We start from the raw sequence: 15,746 nt of genomic DNA, 5'->3' as shown, positions 1-15,746 counted from the left end.
CAGCAGGCCTGCCATAAGGTGCCCGAGGAAGCAATAGACCCATGGAGACAAGTCTGCTGGAGGACGATGTATTGAATCGGGACGCAATTTGAGTGATCCATCGTCATTAGGTGGCCCTGAACGTTACAATTCACTATCAGTTTTTCATCCCATTCTACAATCTAGACTCACAGCAGAACGGCCATAAGGTGCCCGAGGCAGCAATAGACCCATGGAGTCAAGTCGGCTAGTGGACGATGTACTGAATCGGGACGCAATTTGTGTGGTCCATCGTCATTAGGTGGCCCTGAATGTTACAATTCACTATCAGTATTTCGTCCCATTCGATAATCTAGACTCACAGCAGAACGGCCATAAGGTGCCCGAGGCAGCAATAGACCCATAGAGACAAGTCGGCTGGGGACGATGTATTGAATCGGGACGCAATTTGAGTGATCCATCGTCATTAGGTGGCCCTGAACGTTACAATCCACTATCAGTTTTTCGTCCCATTCGATAATCTAGATTCACAGCAGAACGGCCATAAGGTGCCCGAGGCAGCAATAGACCCATGGAGTCAACTCGGCTGGAGGACGATGTATTGAATCGGGACGCAATTTGCGTGGTCCATCGTCATTAGGTGGCCCTGAATGTTACAATTCACTATCAGTTTTTCGTCCGATACGAAAATCTTTGACTCACAGCAGAACGGCCCTAAGGTGCCCGAGGCAGCAATAGACCCATGGAGACAAGTCTGCTGGAGGACGATGTATTGAATCGGGAAGCAATTTGAGTGATCCATCGTCATTAGGAGGCCCTGAACGTTACAATTCACTATCAGTTTTTTGTCCCATTCGATAAGCTAGACTCACAGCAGAACGGCCATAAGGTGCCCGAGGCAGCAGTAGACCCATGGAGTCAAGTCGGCTGGAGGACGATGTATTGAATCGGGACGCAATTTGAGTGATCCATCGTCATTAGGTGGCCCTGAACGTTACAATTCACTATCAGTTTTTCGTCCGATTCGAAAATCTTTGACTCACAGCAGAACGGCCATGAGGTGCCCGAGGCAGCAGTAGACCCATGGCGACAAGTCGGCTGGAGGACGATGTATTGAATCGGGACGCAATTTGAGTGTTCCATCGTCATTAGGAGGCCCTGAACGTTACAATTCACTATCAGTTTTTCGTCCGATTCGAAAATCTTTGAGTCACAGCTGAACGGCCATAAGGTGCCCGAGGCTGCAATAGACCCATGGAGACAGTCTGCTGGAGGACTATGTATTGAATCGGGACGCAATTTGAGTGTTCCATCATCATTAGGAGGCCCTGAAAGTTACAATTCACTATCAGTTTTTCGTCCGATTCGAAAATCTTTGACTCACAGCAGAACGGCCATAAGGTGCCCGAGGCAGCAATAGACCCATGGAGACAAGTCGGCTGGAGGACGATGTATTGAATCGGGACGCAATTTGAGTGTTCCATCGTCATTAGGAGGCCCTGAACGTTACAATTCACTATCAGTTTTTCGTCCGATTCGAAAATCTTTGAGTCACAGCAGGCCTGCCATAAGGTGCCCGAGGAAGCAATAGACCCATGGAGACAAGTCTGCTGGAGGACGATGTATTGAATCGGGACGCAATTTGAGTGATCCATCGTCATTAGGTGGCCCTGAACGTCACAATTCACTATCAGTTTTTCGTCCGATTCGAAAATCTTTGAGTCACAGCTGAACGGCCATAAGGTGCCCGAGGCAGCAATAGACCCATGGAGTCAAGTCGGCTAGTGGACGATGTACTGAATCGGGACGCAATTTGTGTGGTCCATCGTCATTAGGTGGCCCTGAATGTTACAATTCACTATCAGTTTTTCGTCCCATTCGATAATCTAGACTCACAGCAGAACGGCCATAAGGTGCCCGAGGCAGCAATAGACCCATGGAGACATGTCGGCTGGGGACGATGTATTGAATCGGGACGCAATTTGAGTGATCCATCGTCATTAGGTGGCCCTGAACGTTACAATTCACTATCAGTTTTTCGTCCGATTCGAAAATCTTTGAGTCACAGCTGAACGGCCATAAGGTGCCCGAGGCTGCAATAGACCCATGGAGACAGTCTGCTGCAGGACAGTGTATTGAATCGGGACGCAATTTGAGTGATCCATCGTCATTAGGTGGCCCTGAACGTTACAATTCACTATCAGTTTTTCGTCCGATTCGAAAATCTTTGACTCACAGCAGAACGGCCATAAGGTGCCAAGGCAGCAATAGACCCATGGAGACATGTCGAGTGGAGGACGATGTATTGAATCGGGACGCAATTTGAGTGATCCATCGTCATTAGGTGGCCCTGAAAGTTACAATTCACTATCAGTTTTTCGTCCGATTCGAAAATCTTTGACTCACAGCAGAACGGCCATAAGGTGCCCGAGGCAGCAATAGACCCATGGAGATAGTCTGCTGGAGGACGATGTATTGAATCGGGACGCAATTTGAGTGTTCCATCGCCATCAGGAGGCCCTGAAAGTTACAATTCACTATCAGTTTTTCGTCCGATTCGAAGATCTTTGACTCACAGCAGCACGGCCATAAGGTGCCCGAGGCAGCAGTAGACGCATGGAGACAAGTCTGCTGGAGGACGATGTATTGAATCGGGACGCAATTTGAGTGTTCCATCGTCATTAGGAGGCCCTGAACGTTACAATTCACTATCAGTTTTTCGTCCGATTCGAAAATCTTTGACTCACAGCAGAACGGCCATAAGGTGCCCGAGGCAGCAGTAGACCCATGGAGACACGTAGGCTGGTGGACGATGTATTGAATCGGGAAGCAATTTGAGTGATCCATCGTCATTAGGTGGCCCTGAAAGTTACAATTCACTATCAGTTTTTCGTCCGATTCGAAAATCTTTGACTCACATCAGAACGGCCATAAGGTGCCCGAGGCAGCAGTAGACCCATGGAGACAAGTCTGCTGGAGGACGATGTATTGATTCGGGACGCAATTTGAGTGATCCATCGTCATTAGGTGACCCTGAACGTTACAATTCACTATCAGTTTTTCGTCCCATTCGATAATCTAGACTCACAGCAGAACGGCCATAAGGTGCCCGACGCAGCAATAGACCCATGGAGTCAGGTTGGCTGGAGGACGATGTACTGAATCGGGTCGCAATTTGTGTGGTCCATCGTCATTAGGTGGCCCTGAATGTTACAATTCACTATCAGTTTTTCGTCCCATTGAATAATCTAGACTCACAGTAGAACGGCCATAAGGTGCCCGAGGCGGCAATAGACCCAGGGAGACAAGTCGGCTGGAGGACGATGTATTGAATCGGGACGCAATTTGAGTGATCCATCGTCATTAGGTGGCCCTGAACGTTACAATTCACTATCAGTTTTTCGTCCCATTCGATAATCTAGATTCATAGCAGAACGGCCATAAGGTGCCCGAGGCAGCAATAGACCCATGGAGTCAACTCGGCTGGAGGACGATGTATTGAATCGGGACGCAATTAGAGTGATCCATCGTCATTAGGAGGCCCTGAACGTTACAATTCACTATCAGTTTTTCGTCCCATTCGATAATCTAGACTCACAGCAGAACGGCCATAAGGTGCCCGAGGCAGCAATAGACCCATGGAGTCAAGTCGGCTGGAGGACGATGTATTGAATCGGGACGCAATTTGAGTGATCCATCGTCATTAGGTAGCCCTGAACGTTACAATTCACTATCAGTTTTTCGTCCCATTCGATAATCTAGACTCACAGCGGAACGGCCATTAGGTGCCCGAGGCAGCAATAGACCCATGGAGTCAAGTCGGCTGGAGGACGATGTATTGAATCGGGACGCAATTTGAGTGATCCATCGTCATTAGGTGGCCCTGAACGTTACAATTCACTATCAGTTTTTCGTCCGATTCGAAAATCTTTGAGTCACAGCAGGCCTGCCATAAGGTGCCCGAGGAAGCAATAGACCCATGGAGACAAGTCTGCTGGAGGACGATGTATTGAATCGGGACGCAATTTGAGTGATCCATCGTCATTAGGTGGCCCTGAACGTTACAATTCACTATCAGTTTTTCATCCCATTCTATAATCTAGACTCACAGCAGAACGGCCATAAGGTGCCCGAGGCAGCAATAGACCCATGGAGTCAAGTCGGCTAGTGGACGATGTACTGAATCGGGACGCAATTTGTGTGGTCCATCGTCATTAGGTGGCCCTGAATGTTACAATTCACTATCAGTTTTTCGTCCCATTCGATAATCTAGACTCACAGCAGAACGGCCATAAGGTGCCCGAGGCAGCAATAGACCCATGGAGATTAGTCGGCTGGGGACGAAGTATTGAATCGGGATGCAATTTGAGTGATCCATCGTCATTAGGTGGCCCTGAACGTTACAATTCACTATCAGTTTTTCGTCCCATTCGATAATCTAGATTCACAGCAGAACGGCCATAAGGTGCCCGAGGCAGCAATAGACCCATGGAGTCAACTCGGCTGGAGGACGATGTATTGAATCGGGACGCAATTTGCGTGGTCCATCGTCATTAGGTGGCCCTGAATGTTACAATTCACTATCAGTTTTTCGTCCGATACGAAAATCTTTGACTCACAGCAGAACGGCCTTAAGGTGCCCGAGGCAGCAATAGACCCATGGAGACAAGTCTGCTGGAGGACGATGTATTGAATCGGGACGCAATTTGAGTGATCCATCGTCATTAGGAGGCCCTGAACGTTACAATTCACTATCAGTTTTTTGTCCCATTCGATAATCTAGACTCACAGCAGAACGGCCATAAGGTGCCCGAGGCAGCAGTAGACCCATGGAGTCAAGTCGGCTGGAGGACGATGTCTTGAATCGGGACGCAATTTGAGTGATCCATCGTCATTAGGTGGCCCTGAACGTTACAATTCACTATCAGTTTTTCGTCCGATTCGAAAATCTTTGACTCACAGCAGAACGGCCATAAGGTGCCCGAGGCAGCAATAGACCCATGGAGACAAGTCGGCTGGAGGACGATGTATTGAATCGGGACGCAATTTGAGTGTTCCATCGTCATTAGGAGGCCCTGAACGTTACAATTCACTATCAGTTTTTCGTCCGATTCGAAAATCTTTGAGTCACAGCTGAACGGCCATAAGGTGGCCGAGGCTGCAATAGACCCATGGAGACAGTCTGCTGGAGGACTATGTATTGAATCGGGACGCAATTTGAGTGTTCCATCATCATTAGGAGGCCCTGAAAGTTACAATTCACTATCAGTTTTTCGTCCGATTCGAAAATCTTTGACTCACAGCAGAACGGCCATAAGGTGCCCGAGGCAGCAATAGACCCATGGAGACAAGTCGGCTGGAGGACGATGTATTGAATCGGGACGCAATTTGAGTGATCCATCGTCATTAGGAGGCCCTGAACGTTACAATTCACTATCAGTTTTTTGTCCCATTCGATAATCTAGACTCACAGCAGAACGGCCATAAGGTGCCCGAGGCAGCAATAGACCCATGGAGTCAAGTCGGCTAGTGGACGATGTACTGAATCGGGACGCAATTTGTGTGGTCCATCGTCATTAGGTGGCCCTGAACGTTACAATTCACTATCAGTTTTTCGTCCCATTCGATAATCTAGATTCACAGCAGAACGGCCATAAGGTGCCCGAGGCAGCAATAGACCCATGGAGTCAACTCGGCTGGAGGACGATGTATTGAATCGGGACGCAATTTGCGTGGTCCATCGTCATTAGGTGGCCCTGAATGTTACAATTCACTATCAGTTTTTCGTCCGATACGAAAATCTTTGACTCACAGCAGAACGGCCTTAAGGTGCCCGAGGCAGCAATAGACCCATGGAGACAAGTCTGCTGGAGGACGATGTATTGAATCGGGACGCAATTTGAGTGATCCATCGTCATTAGGAGGCCCTGAACGTTACAATTCACTATCAGTTTTTTGTCCCATTCGATAATCTAGACTCACAGCAGAACGGCCATAAGGTGCCCGAGGCAGCAGTAGACCCATGGAGTCAAGTCGGCTGGAGGACGATGTCTTGAATCGGGACGCAATTTGAGTGATCCATCGTCATTAGGTGGCCCTGAACGTTACAATTCACTATCAGTTTTTCGTCCCATTCGATAATCTAGATTCACAGCAGAACGGCCATAAGGTGCCCGAGGCAGCAATAGACCCATGGAGTCAACTCGGCTGGAGGACGATGTATTGAATCGGGACGCAATTAGAGTGATCCATCGTCATTAGGAGGCCCTGAACGTTACAATTCACTATCAGTTTTTCGTCCCATTCGATAATCTAGACTCACAGCAGAACGGCCATAAGGTGCCCGAGGCAGCAATAGACCCATGGAGTCAAGTCGGCTGGAGGACGATGTATTGAATCGGGACGCAATTTGAGTGATCCATCGTCATTAGGTAGCCCTGAACGTTACAATTCACTATCAGTTTTTCGTCCCATTCGATAATCTAGACTCACAGCGGAACGGCCATTAGGTGCCCGAGGCAGCAATAGACCCATGGAGTCAAGTCGGCTGGAGGACGATGTATTGAATCGGGACGCAATTTGAGTGATCCATCGTCATTAGGTGGCCCTGAACGTTACAATTCCCTATCAGTTTTTCGTCCGATTCGAAAATCTTTGAGTCACAGCAGGCCTGCCATAAGGTGCCCGAGGAAGCAATAGACCCATGGAGACAAGTCTGCTGGAGGACGATGTATTGAATCGGGACGCAATTTGAGTGATCCATCGTCATTAGGTGGCCCTGAACGTTACAATTCACTATCAGTTTTTCATCCCATTCTATAATCTAGACTCACAGCAGAACGGCCATAAGGTGCCCGAGGCAGCAATAGACCCATGGAGTCAAGTCGGCTAGTGGACGATGTACTGAATCGGGACGCAATTTGTGTGGTCCATCGTCATTAGGTGGCCCTGAATGTTACAATTCACTATCAGTTTTTCGTCCCATTCGATAATCTAGACTCACAGCAGAACGGCCATAAGGTGCCCGAGGCAGCAATAGACCCATGGAGACTAGTCGGCTGGGGACGAAGTATTGAATCGGGATGCAATTTGAGTGATCCATCGTCATTAGGTGGCCCTGAACGTTACAATTCACTATCAGTTTTTCGTCCCATTCGATAATCTAGATTCACAGCAGAACGGCCATAAGGTGCCCGAGGCAGCAATAGACCCATGGAGTCAACTCGGCTGGAGGACGATGTATTGAATCGGGACGCAATTTGCGTGGTCCATCGTCATTAGGTGGCCCTGAATGTTACAATTCACTATCAGTTTTTCGTCCGATACGAAAATCTTTGACTCACAGCAGAACGGCCTTAAGGTGCCCGAGGCAGCAATAGACCCATGGAGACAAGTCTGCTGGAGGACGATGTATTGAATCGGGACGCAATTTGAGTGATCCATCGTCATTAGGAGGCCCTGAACGTTACAATTCACTATCAGTTTTTTGTCCCATTCGATAATCTAGACTCACAGCAGAACGGCCATAAGGTGCCCGAGGCAGCAGTAGACCCATGGAGTCAAGTCGGCTGGAGGACGATGTCTTGAATCGGGACGCAATTTGAGTGATCCATCGTCATTAGGTGGCCCTGAACGTTACAATTCACTATCAGTTTTTCGTCCGATTCGAAAATCTTTGACTCACAGCAGAACGGCCATAAGGTGCCCGAGGCAGCAATAGACCCATGGAGACAAGTCGGCTGGAGGACGATGTATTGAATCGGGACGCAATTTGAGTGTTCCATCGTCATTAGGAGGCCCTGAACGTTACAATTCACTATCAGTTTTTCGTCCGATTCGAAAATCTTTGAGTCACAGCTGAACGGCCATAAGGTGCCCGAGGCTGCAATAGACCCATGGAGACAGTCTGCTGGAGGACTATGTATTGAATCGGGACGCAATTTGAGTGTTCCATCATCATTAGGAGGCCCTGAAAGTTACAATTCACTATCAGTTTTTCGTCCGATTCGAAAATCTTTGACTCACAGCAGAACGGCCATAAGGTGCCCGAGGCAGCAATAGACCCATGGAGACAAGTCGGCTGGAGGACGATGTATTGAATCGGGACGCAATTTGAGTGATCCATCGTCATTAGGAGGCCCTGAACGTTACAATTCACTATCAGTTTTTTGTCCCATTCGATAATCTAGACTCACAGCAGAACGGCCATAAGGTGCCCGAGGCAGCAATAGACCCATGGAGTCAAGTCGGCTAGTGGACGATGTACTGAATCGGGACGCAATTTGTGTGGTCCATCGTCATTAGGTGGCCCTGAACGTTACAATTCACTATCAGTTTTTCGTCCCATTCGATAATCTAGATTCACAGCAGAACGACCATAAGGTGCCCGAGGCAGCAATAGACCCATGGAGTCAACTCGGCTGGAGGACGATGTATTGAATCGGGACGCAATTTGCGTGGTCCATCGTCATTAGGTGGCCCTGAATGTTACAATTCACTATCAGTTTTTCGTCCGATACGAAAATCTTTGACTCACAGCAGAACGGCCTTAAGGTGCCCGAGGCAGCAATAGACCCATGGAGACAAGTCTGCTGGAGGACGATGTATTGAATCGGGACGCAATTTTAGGGATCCATCGTCATTAGGAGGCCCTGAACGTTACAATTCACTATCAGTTTTTTGTCCCATTCGATAATCTAGACTCACAGCAGAACGGCCATAAGGTGCCCGAGGCAGCAGTAGACCCATGGAGTCAAGTCGGCTGGAGGACGATGTCTTGAATCGGGACGCAATTTGAGTGATCCATCGTCATTAGGTGGCCCTGAACGTTACAATTCACTATCAGTTTTTCGTCCGATTCGAAAATCTTTGACTCACAGCAGAACGGCCATAAGGTGCCCGAGGCAGCAATAGACCCATGGAGACAAGTCGGCTGGAGGACGATGTATTGAATCGGGACGCAATTTGAGTGTTCCATCGTCATTAGGAGGCCCTGAACGTTACAATTCACTATCAGTTTTTCGTCCGATTCGAAAATCTTTGAGTCACAGCTGAACGGCCATAAGGTGCCCGAGGCTGCAATAGACCCATGGAGACAGTCTGCTGGAGGACTATGTATTGAATCGGGACGCAATTTGAGTGTTCCATCATCATTAGGAGGCCCTGAAAGTTACAATTCACTATCAGTTTTTCGTCCGATTCGAAAATCTTTGACTCACAGCAGAACGGCCATAAGGTGCCCGAGGCAGCAATAGACCCATGGAGACAAGTCGGCTGGAGGACGATGTATTGAATCGGGACGCAATTTGAGTGATCCATCGTCATTAGGAGGCCCTGAACGTTACAATTCACTATCAGTTTTTTGTCCCATTCGATAATCTAGACTCACAGCAGAACGGCCATAAGGTGCCCGAGGCAGCAATAGACCCATGGAGTCAAGTCGGCTAGTGGACGATGTACTGAATCGGGACGCAATTCGTGTGGTCCATCGTCATTAGGTGGCCCTGAATGTTACAATTCACTATCAGTTTTTCGTACCATTCGATAATCTATACTCACAGCAGAACGGCCATAAGGTGCCCGAGGCAGCAATAGACCCATGGAGACTAGTCGGCTGGGGACGATGTATTGAATCGGGACGCAATTTGAGTGATCCATCGTCATTAGGTGGCCCTGAACGTTACAATTCACTATCAGTTTTTCGTCCCATTCGATAATCTAGATTCACAGCAGAACGGCCATAAGGTGCCCGAGGCAGCAATAGACCCATGGAGTCAACTCGGCTGGAGGACGATGTATTGAATCGGGACGCAATTTGCGTGGTCCATCGTCATTAGGTGGCCCTGAATGTTACAATTCACTATCAGTTTTTCGTCCGATACGAAAATCTTTGACTCACAGCAGAACTGCCTTAGGGTGCCCGAGGCAGCAATAAACCCATGGAGACAAGTCTGCTGGAGGACGATGTATTGAATCGGGACGCAATTTGAGTGATCCATCGTCATTAGGAGGCCCTGAACGTTACAATTCACTATCAGTTTTTTGTCCCATTCGATAATCTAGACTCACAGCAGAACGGCCATAAGGTGCCCGAGGCAGCAGTAGACCCATGGAGTCAAGTCGGCTGGAGGACGATGTATTGAATCGGGACGCAATTTGAGTGATCCATCGTCATTAGGTGGCCCTGAACGTTACAATTCACTATCAGTTTTTCGTCCGATTCGAAAATCTTTGACTCACAGCAGAACGGCCATGAGGTGCCCGAGGCAGCAATAGACCCATGGAGACAGTCTGCTGGAGGACTATGTATTGAATCGGGACGCAATTTGAGTGTTCCATCATCATTAGGAGGCCCTGAAAGTTACAATTCACTATCAGTTTTTCGTCCGATTCGAAAATCTTTGACTCACAGCAGAACGGCCATAAGGTGCCCGAGGCAGCAATAGACCCATGGAGACAAGTCGGCTGGAGGACGATGTATTGAATCGGGACGCAATTTGAGTGTTCCATCGTCATTAGGAGGCCCTGAACGTTACAATTCACTATCAGTTTTTCGTCCGATTCGAAAATCTTTGAGTCACAGCAGGCCTGCCATAAGGTGCCCGAGGAAGCAATAGACCCATGGAGACAAGTCTGCTGGAGGACGATGTATTGAATCGGGACGCAATTTGAGTGATCCATCGTCATTAGGTGGCCCTGAACGTTACAATTCACTATCAGTTTTTCATCCCATTCTATAATCTAGACTCACAGCAGAACGGCCATAAGGTGCCCGAGGCAGCAATAGACCCATGGAGTCAAGTCGGCTAGTGGACGATGTACTGAATCGGGACGCAATTTGTGTGGTCCATCGTCATTAGGTGGCCCTGAATGTTACAATTCACTATCAGTTTTTCGTCCCATTCGATAATCTAGACTCACAGCAGAACGGCCATAAGGTGCCCGAGGCAGCAATAGACCCATGGAGACATGTCGGCTGGGGACGATGTATTGAATCGGGACGCAATTTGAGTGATCCATCGTCATTAGGTGGCCCTGAACGTTACAATTCACTATCAGTTTTTCGTCCGATTCGAAAATCTTTGAGTCACAGCTGAACGGCCATAAGGTGCTCGAGGCTGCAATAGACCCATGGAGACAGTCTGCTGCAGGACAGTGTATTGAATCGGGACGCAATTTGAGTGATCCATCGTCATTAGGTGGCCCTGAACGTTACAATTCACTATCAGTTTTTCGTCCGATTCGAAAATCTTTGACTCACAGCAGAACGGCCATAAGGTGCCCGAGGCAGCAATAGACCCATGGAGACAAGTCGGCTGGAGGACGATGTATTGAATCGGGACGCAATTTGAGTGTTCCATCGTCATTAGGAGGCCCTGAACGTTACAATTCACTATCAGTTTTTCGTCCGATTCGAAAATCTTTGAGTCACAGCTGAACGGCCATAAGGTGCCCGAGGCTGCAATAGACCCATGGAGACAGTCTGCTGGAGGACTATGTATTGAATCGGGACGCAATTTGAGTGTTCCATCATCATTAGGAGGCCCTGAAAGTTTCAATTCACTATCAGTTTTTCGTCCGATTCGAAAATCTTTGACTCACAGCAGAACGGCCATAAGGTGCCCGAGGCAGCAATAGACCCATGGAGACAAGTCGGCTGGAGGACGATGTATTGAATCGGGACGCAATTTGAGTGATCCATCGTCATTAGGAGGCCCTGAACGTTACAATTCACTATCAGTTTTTTGTCCCATTCGATAATCTAGACTCACAGCAGAACGGCCATAAGGTGCCCGAGGCAGCAATAGACCCATGGAGTCAAGTCGGCTAGTGGACGATGTACTGAATCGGGACGCAATTTGTGTGGTCCATCGTCATTAGGTGGCCCTGAATGTTACAATTCACTATCAGTTTTTCGTACCATTCGATAATCTATACTCACAGCAGAACGGCCATAAGGTGCCCGAGGCAGCAATAGACCCATGGAGACTAGTCGGCTGGGGACGATGTATTGAATCGGGACGCAATTTGAGTGATCCATCGTCATTAGGTGGCCCTGAACGTTACAATTCACTATCAGTTTTTCGTCCCATTCGATAATCTAGATTCACAGCAGAACGGCCATAAGGTGCCCGAGGCAGCAATAGACCCATGGAGTCAACTCGGCTGGAGGACGATGTATTGAATCGGGACGCAATTTGCGTGGTCCATCGTCATTAGGTGGCCCTGAATGTTACAATTCACTATCAGTTTTTCGTCCGATACGAAAATCTTTGACTCACAGCAGAACGGCCTTAGGGTGCCCGAGGCAGCAATAAACCCATGGAGACAAGTCTGCTGGAGGACGATGTATTGAATCGGGACGCAATTTGAGTGATCCATCGTCATTAGGAGGCCCTGAACGTTACAATTCACTATCAGTTTTTTGTCCCATTCGATAATCTAGACTCACAGCAGAACGGCCATAAGGTGCCCGAGGCAGCAGTAGACCCATGGAGTCAAGTCGGCTGGAGGACGATGTATTGAATCGGGACGCAATTTGAGTGATCCATCGTCATTAGGTGGCCCTGAACGTTACAATTCACTATCAGTTTTTCGTCCGATTCGAAAATCTTTGACTCACAGCAGAACGGCCATGAGGTGCCCGAGGCAGCAATAGACCCATGGAGACAGTCTGCTGGAGGACTATGTATTGAATCGGGACGCAATTTGAGTGTTCCATCATCATTAGGAGGCCCTGAAAGTTACAATTCACTATCAGTTTTTCGTCCGATTCGAAAATCTTTGACTCACAGCAGAACGGCCATAAGGTGCCCGAGGCAGCAATAGACCCATGGAGACAAGTCGGCTGGAGGACGATGTATTGAATCGGGACGCAATTTGAGTGTTCCATCGTCATTAGGAGGCCCTGAACGTTACAATTCACTATCAGTTTTTCGTCCGATTCGAAAATCTTTGAGTCACAGCAGGCCTGCCATAAGGTGCCCGAGGAAGCAATAGACCCATGGAGACAAGTCTGCTGGAGGACGATGTATTGAATCGGGACGCAATTTGAGTGATCCATCGTCATTAGGTGGCCCTGAACGTTACAATTCACTATCAGTTTTTCATCCCATTCTATAATCTAGACTCACAGCAGAACGGCCATAAGGTGCCCGAGGCAGCAATAGACCCATGGAGTCAAGTCGGCTAGTGGACGATGTACTGAATCGGGACGCAATTTGTGTGGTCCATCGTCATTAGGTGGCCCTGAATGTTACAATTCACTATCAGTTTTTCGTCCCATTCGATAATCTAGACTCACAGCAGAACGGCCATAAGGTGCCCGAGGCAGCAATAGACCCATGGAGACATGTCGGCTGGGGACGATGTATTGAATCGGGACGCAATTTGAGTGATCCATCGTCATTAGGTGGCCCTGAACGTTACAATTCACTATCAGTTTTTCGTCCGATTCGAAAATCTTTGAGTCACAGCTGAACGGCCATAAGGTGCCCGAGGCTGCAATAGACCCATGGAGACAGTCTGCTGCAGGACAGTGTATTGAATCGGGACGCAATTTGAGTGATCCATCGTCATTAGGTGGCCCTGAACGTTACAATTCACTATCAGTTTTTCGTCCGATTCGAAAATCTTTGACTCACAGCAGAACGGCCATAAGGTGCCCGAGGCAGCAATAGACCCATGGAGACAAGTCGGCTGGAGGACGATGTATTTAATCGGGACGCAATTTGAGTGATCCATCGTCATTAGGTGGCCCTGAAAGTTACAATTCACTATCTGTTTTTCGTCCGATTCGAAAATCTTTGACTCACAGCAGAACGGCCATAAGGTGCCCGAGGCAGCAATAGACCCATGGAGACAAGTCGGCTGGAGGACGATGTATTGAATCAGAACGCAATTTGAGTGATCCATCGTCATTAGGTGGCCCTGAACGTTACAATTCACTATCAGTTTTTCGTCCCATTCGATAATCTAGATTCACAGCAGAACGGCCATAAAGTGCCCGAGGCAGCAATAGACCCATGGAGTCAAGTCGGCTGGAGGACGATGTATTGAATCGGGACGCAATTTTAGTGTTCCATCGTCATTAGGAGGCCCTGAACGTTACAATTCACTATCAGTTTTTCGTCCGATTCGAAAATCTTTGACTCACAGCAGAACGGCCATAAGGTGCCAAGGCAGCAATAGACCCATGGAGACATGTCGAGTGGAGGACGATGTATTGAATCGGGACGCAATTTGAGTGATCCATCGTCATTAGGTGGCCCTGAACGTTACAATTCACTATCAGTTTTTCGTCCGATTCGAAAATCTTTGACTCACAGCAGAACGGCCATAAGGTGCCCGAGGCAGCAATAGACCCATGGAGATAGTCTGCTGGAGGACGATGTATTGAATCGGGACGCAATTTGAGTGTTCCATCGCCATCAGGAGGCCCTGAAAGTTACAATTCACTATCAGTTTTTCGTCCGATTCGAAGATCTTTGACTCACAGCAGCACGGCCATAAGGTGCCCGAGGCAGCAGTAGACGCATGGAGACAAGTCTGCTGGAGGACGATGTATTGAATCGGGACGCAATTTGAGTGTTCCATCGTCATTAGGAGGCCCTGAACGTTACAATTCACTATCAGTTTTTCGTCCGATTCGAAAATCTTTGACTCACAGCAGAACGGCCATAAGGTGCCCGAGGCAGCAATAGACCCATGGAGACACGTCGGCTGGTGGACGATGTATTGAATCGGGAAGCAATTTGAGTGATCCATCGTCATTAGGTGGCCCTGAAAGTTACAATTCACTATCAGTTTTTCGTCCGATTCGAAAATCTTTGACTCACATCAGAACGGCCATAAGGTGCCCGAGGCAGCAGTAGACCCATGGAGACAAGTCTGCTGGAGGACGATGTATTGATTCGGGACGCAATTTGAGTGATCCATCGTCATTAGGTGACCCTGAACGTTACAATTCACTATCAGTTTTTCGTCCCATTCGATAATCTAGACTCACAGCAGAACGGCCATAAGGTGCCCGAGGCAGCAATAGACCCATGGAGTCAGGTTGGCTGGAGGACGATGTACTGAATCGGGTCGCAATTTGTGTGGTCCATCGTCATTAGGTGGCCCTGAATGTTACAATTCACTATCAGTTTTTCGTCCCATTGAATAATCTAGACTCACAGTAGAACGGCCATAAGGTGCCCGAGGCGGCAATAGACCCAGGGAGACAAGTCGGCTGGAGGACGATGTATTGAATCGGGACGCAATTTGAGTGATCCATCGTCATTAGGTGGCCCTGAACGTTACAATTCACTATCAGTTTTTCGTCCCATTCGATAATCTAGATTCACAGCAGAACGGCCATAAGGTGCCCGAGGCAGCAATAGACCCATGGAGTCAACTCGGCTGGAGGACGATGTATTGAATCGGGACGCAATTAGAGTGATCCATCGTCATTAGGAGGCCCTGAACGTTACAATTCACTATCAGTTTTTCGTCCCATTCGATAATCTAGACTCACAGCAGAACGGCCATAAGGTGCCCGAGGCAGCAATAGACCCATGGAGTCAAGTCGGCTGGAGGACGATGTATTGAATCGGGACGCAATTTGAGTGATCCATCGTCATTAGGTAGCCCTGAACGTTACAATTCACTATCAGTTTTTCGTCCCATTCGATAATCTAGACTCACAGCGGAACGGCCATTAGGTGCCCGAGGCAGCAATAGACCCATGGAGTCAAGTCGGCTGGAGGACGATGTATTGAATCGGG

Source organism: Schistocerca cancellata, chromosome 6 (assembly GCF_023864275.1).
Source record: "Schistocerca cancellata isolate TAMUIC-IGC-003103 chromosome 6, iqSchCanc2.1, whole genome shotgun sequence".
NCBI classification, from domain to species: Eukaryota; Metazoa; Arthropoda; class Insecta; order Orthoptera; family Acrididae; genus Schistocerca; species Schistocerca cancellata.
Note: the sequence above shows the minus strand (reverse complement) of the source record.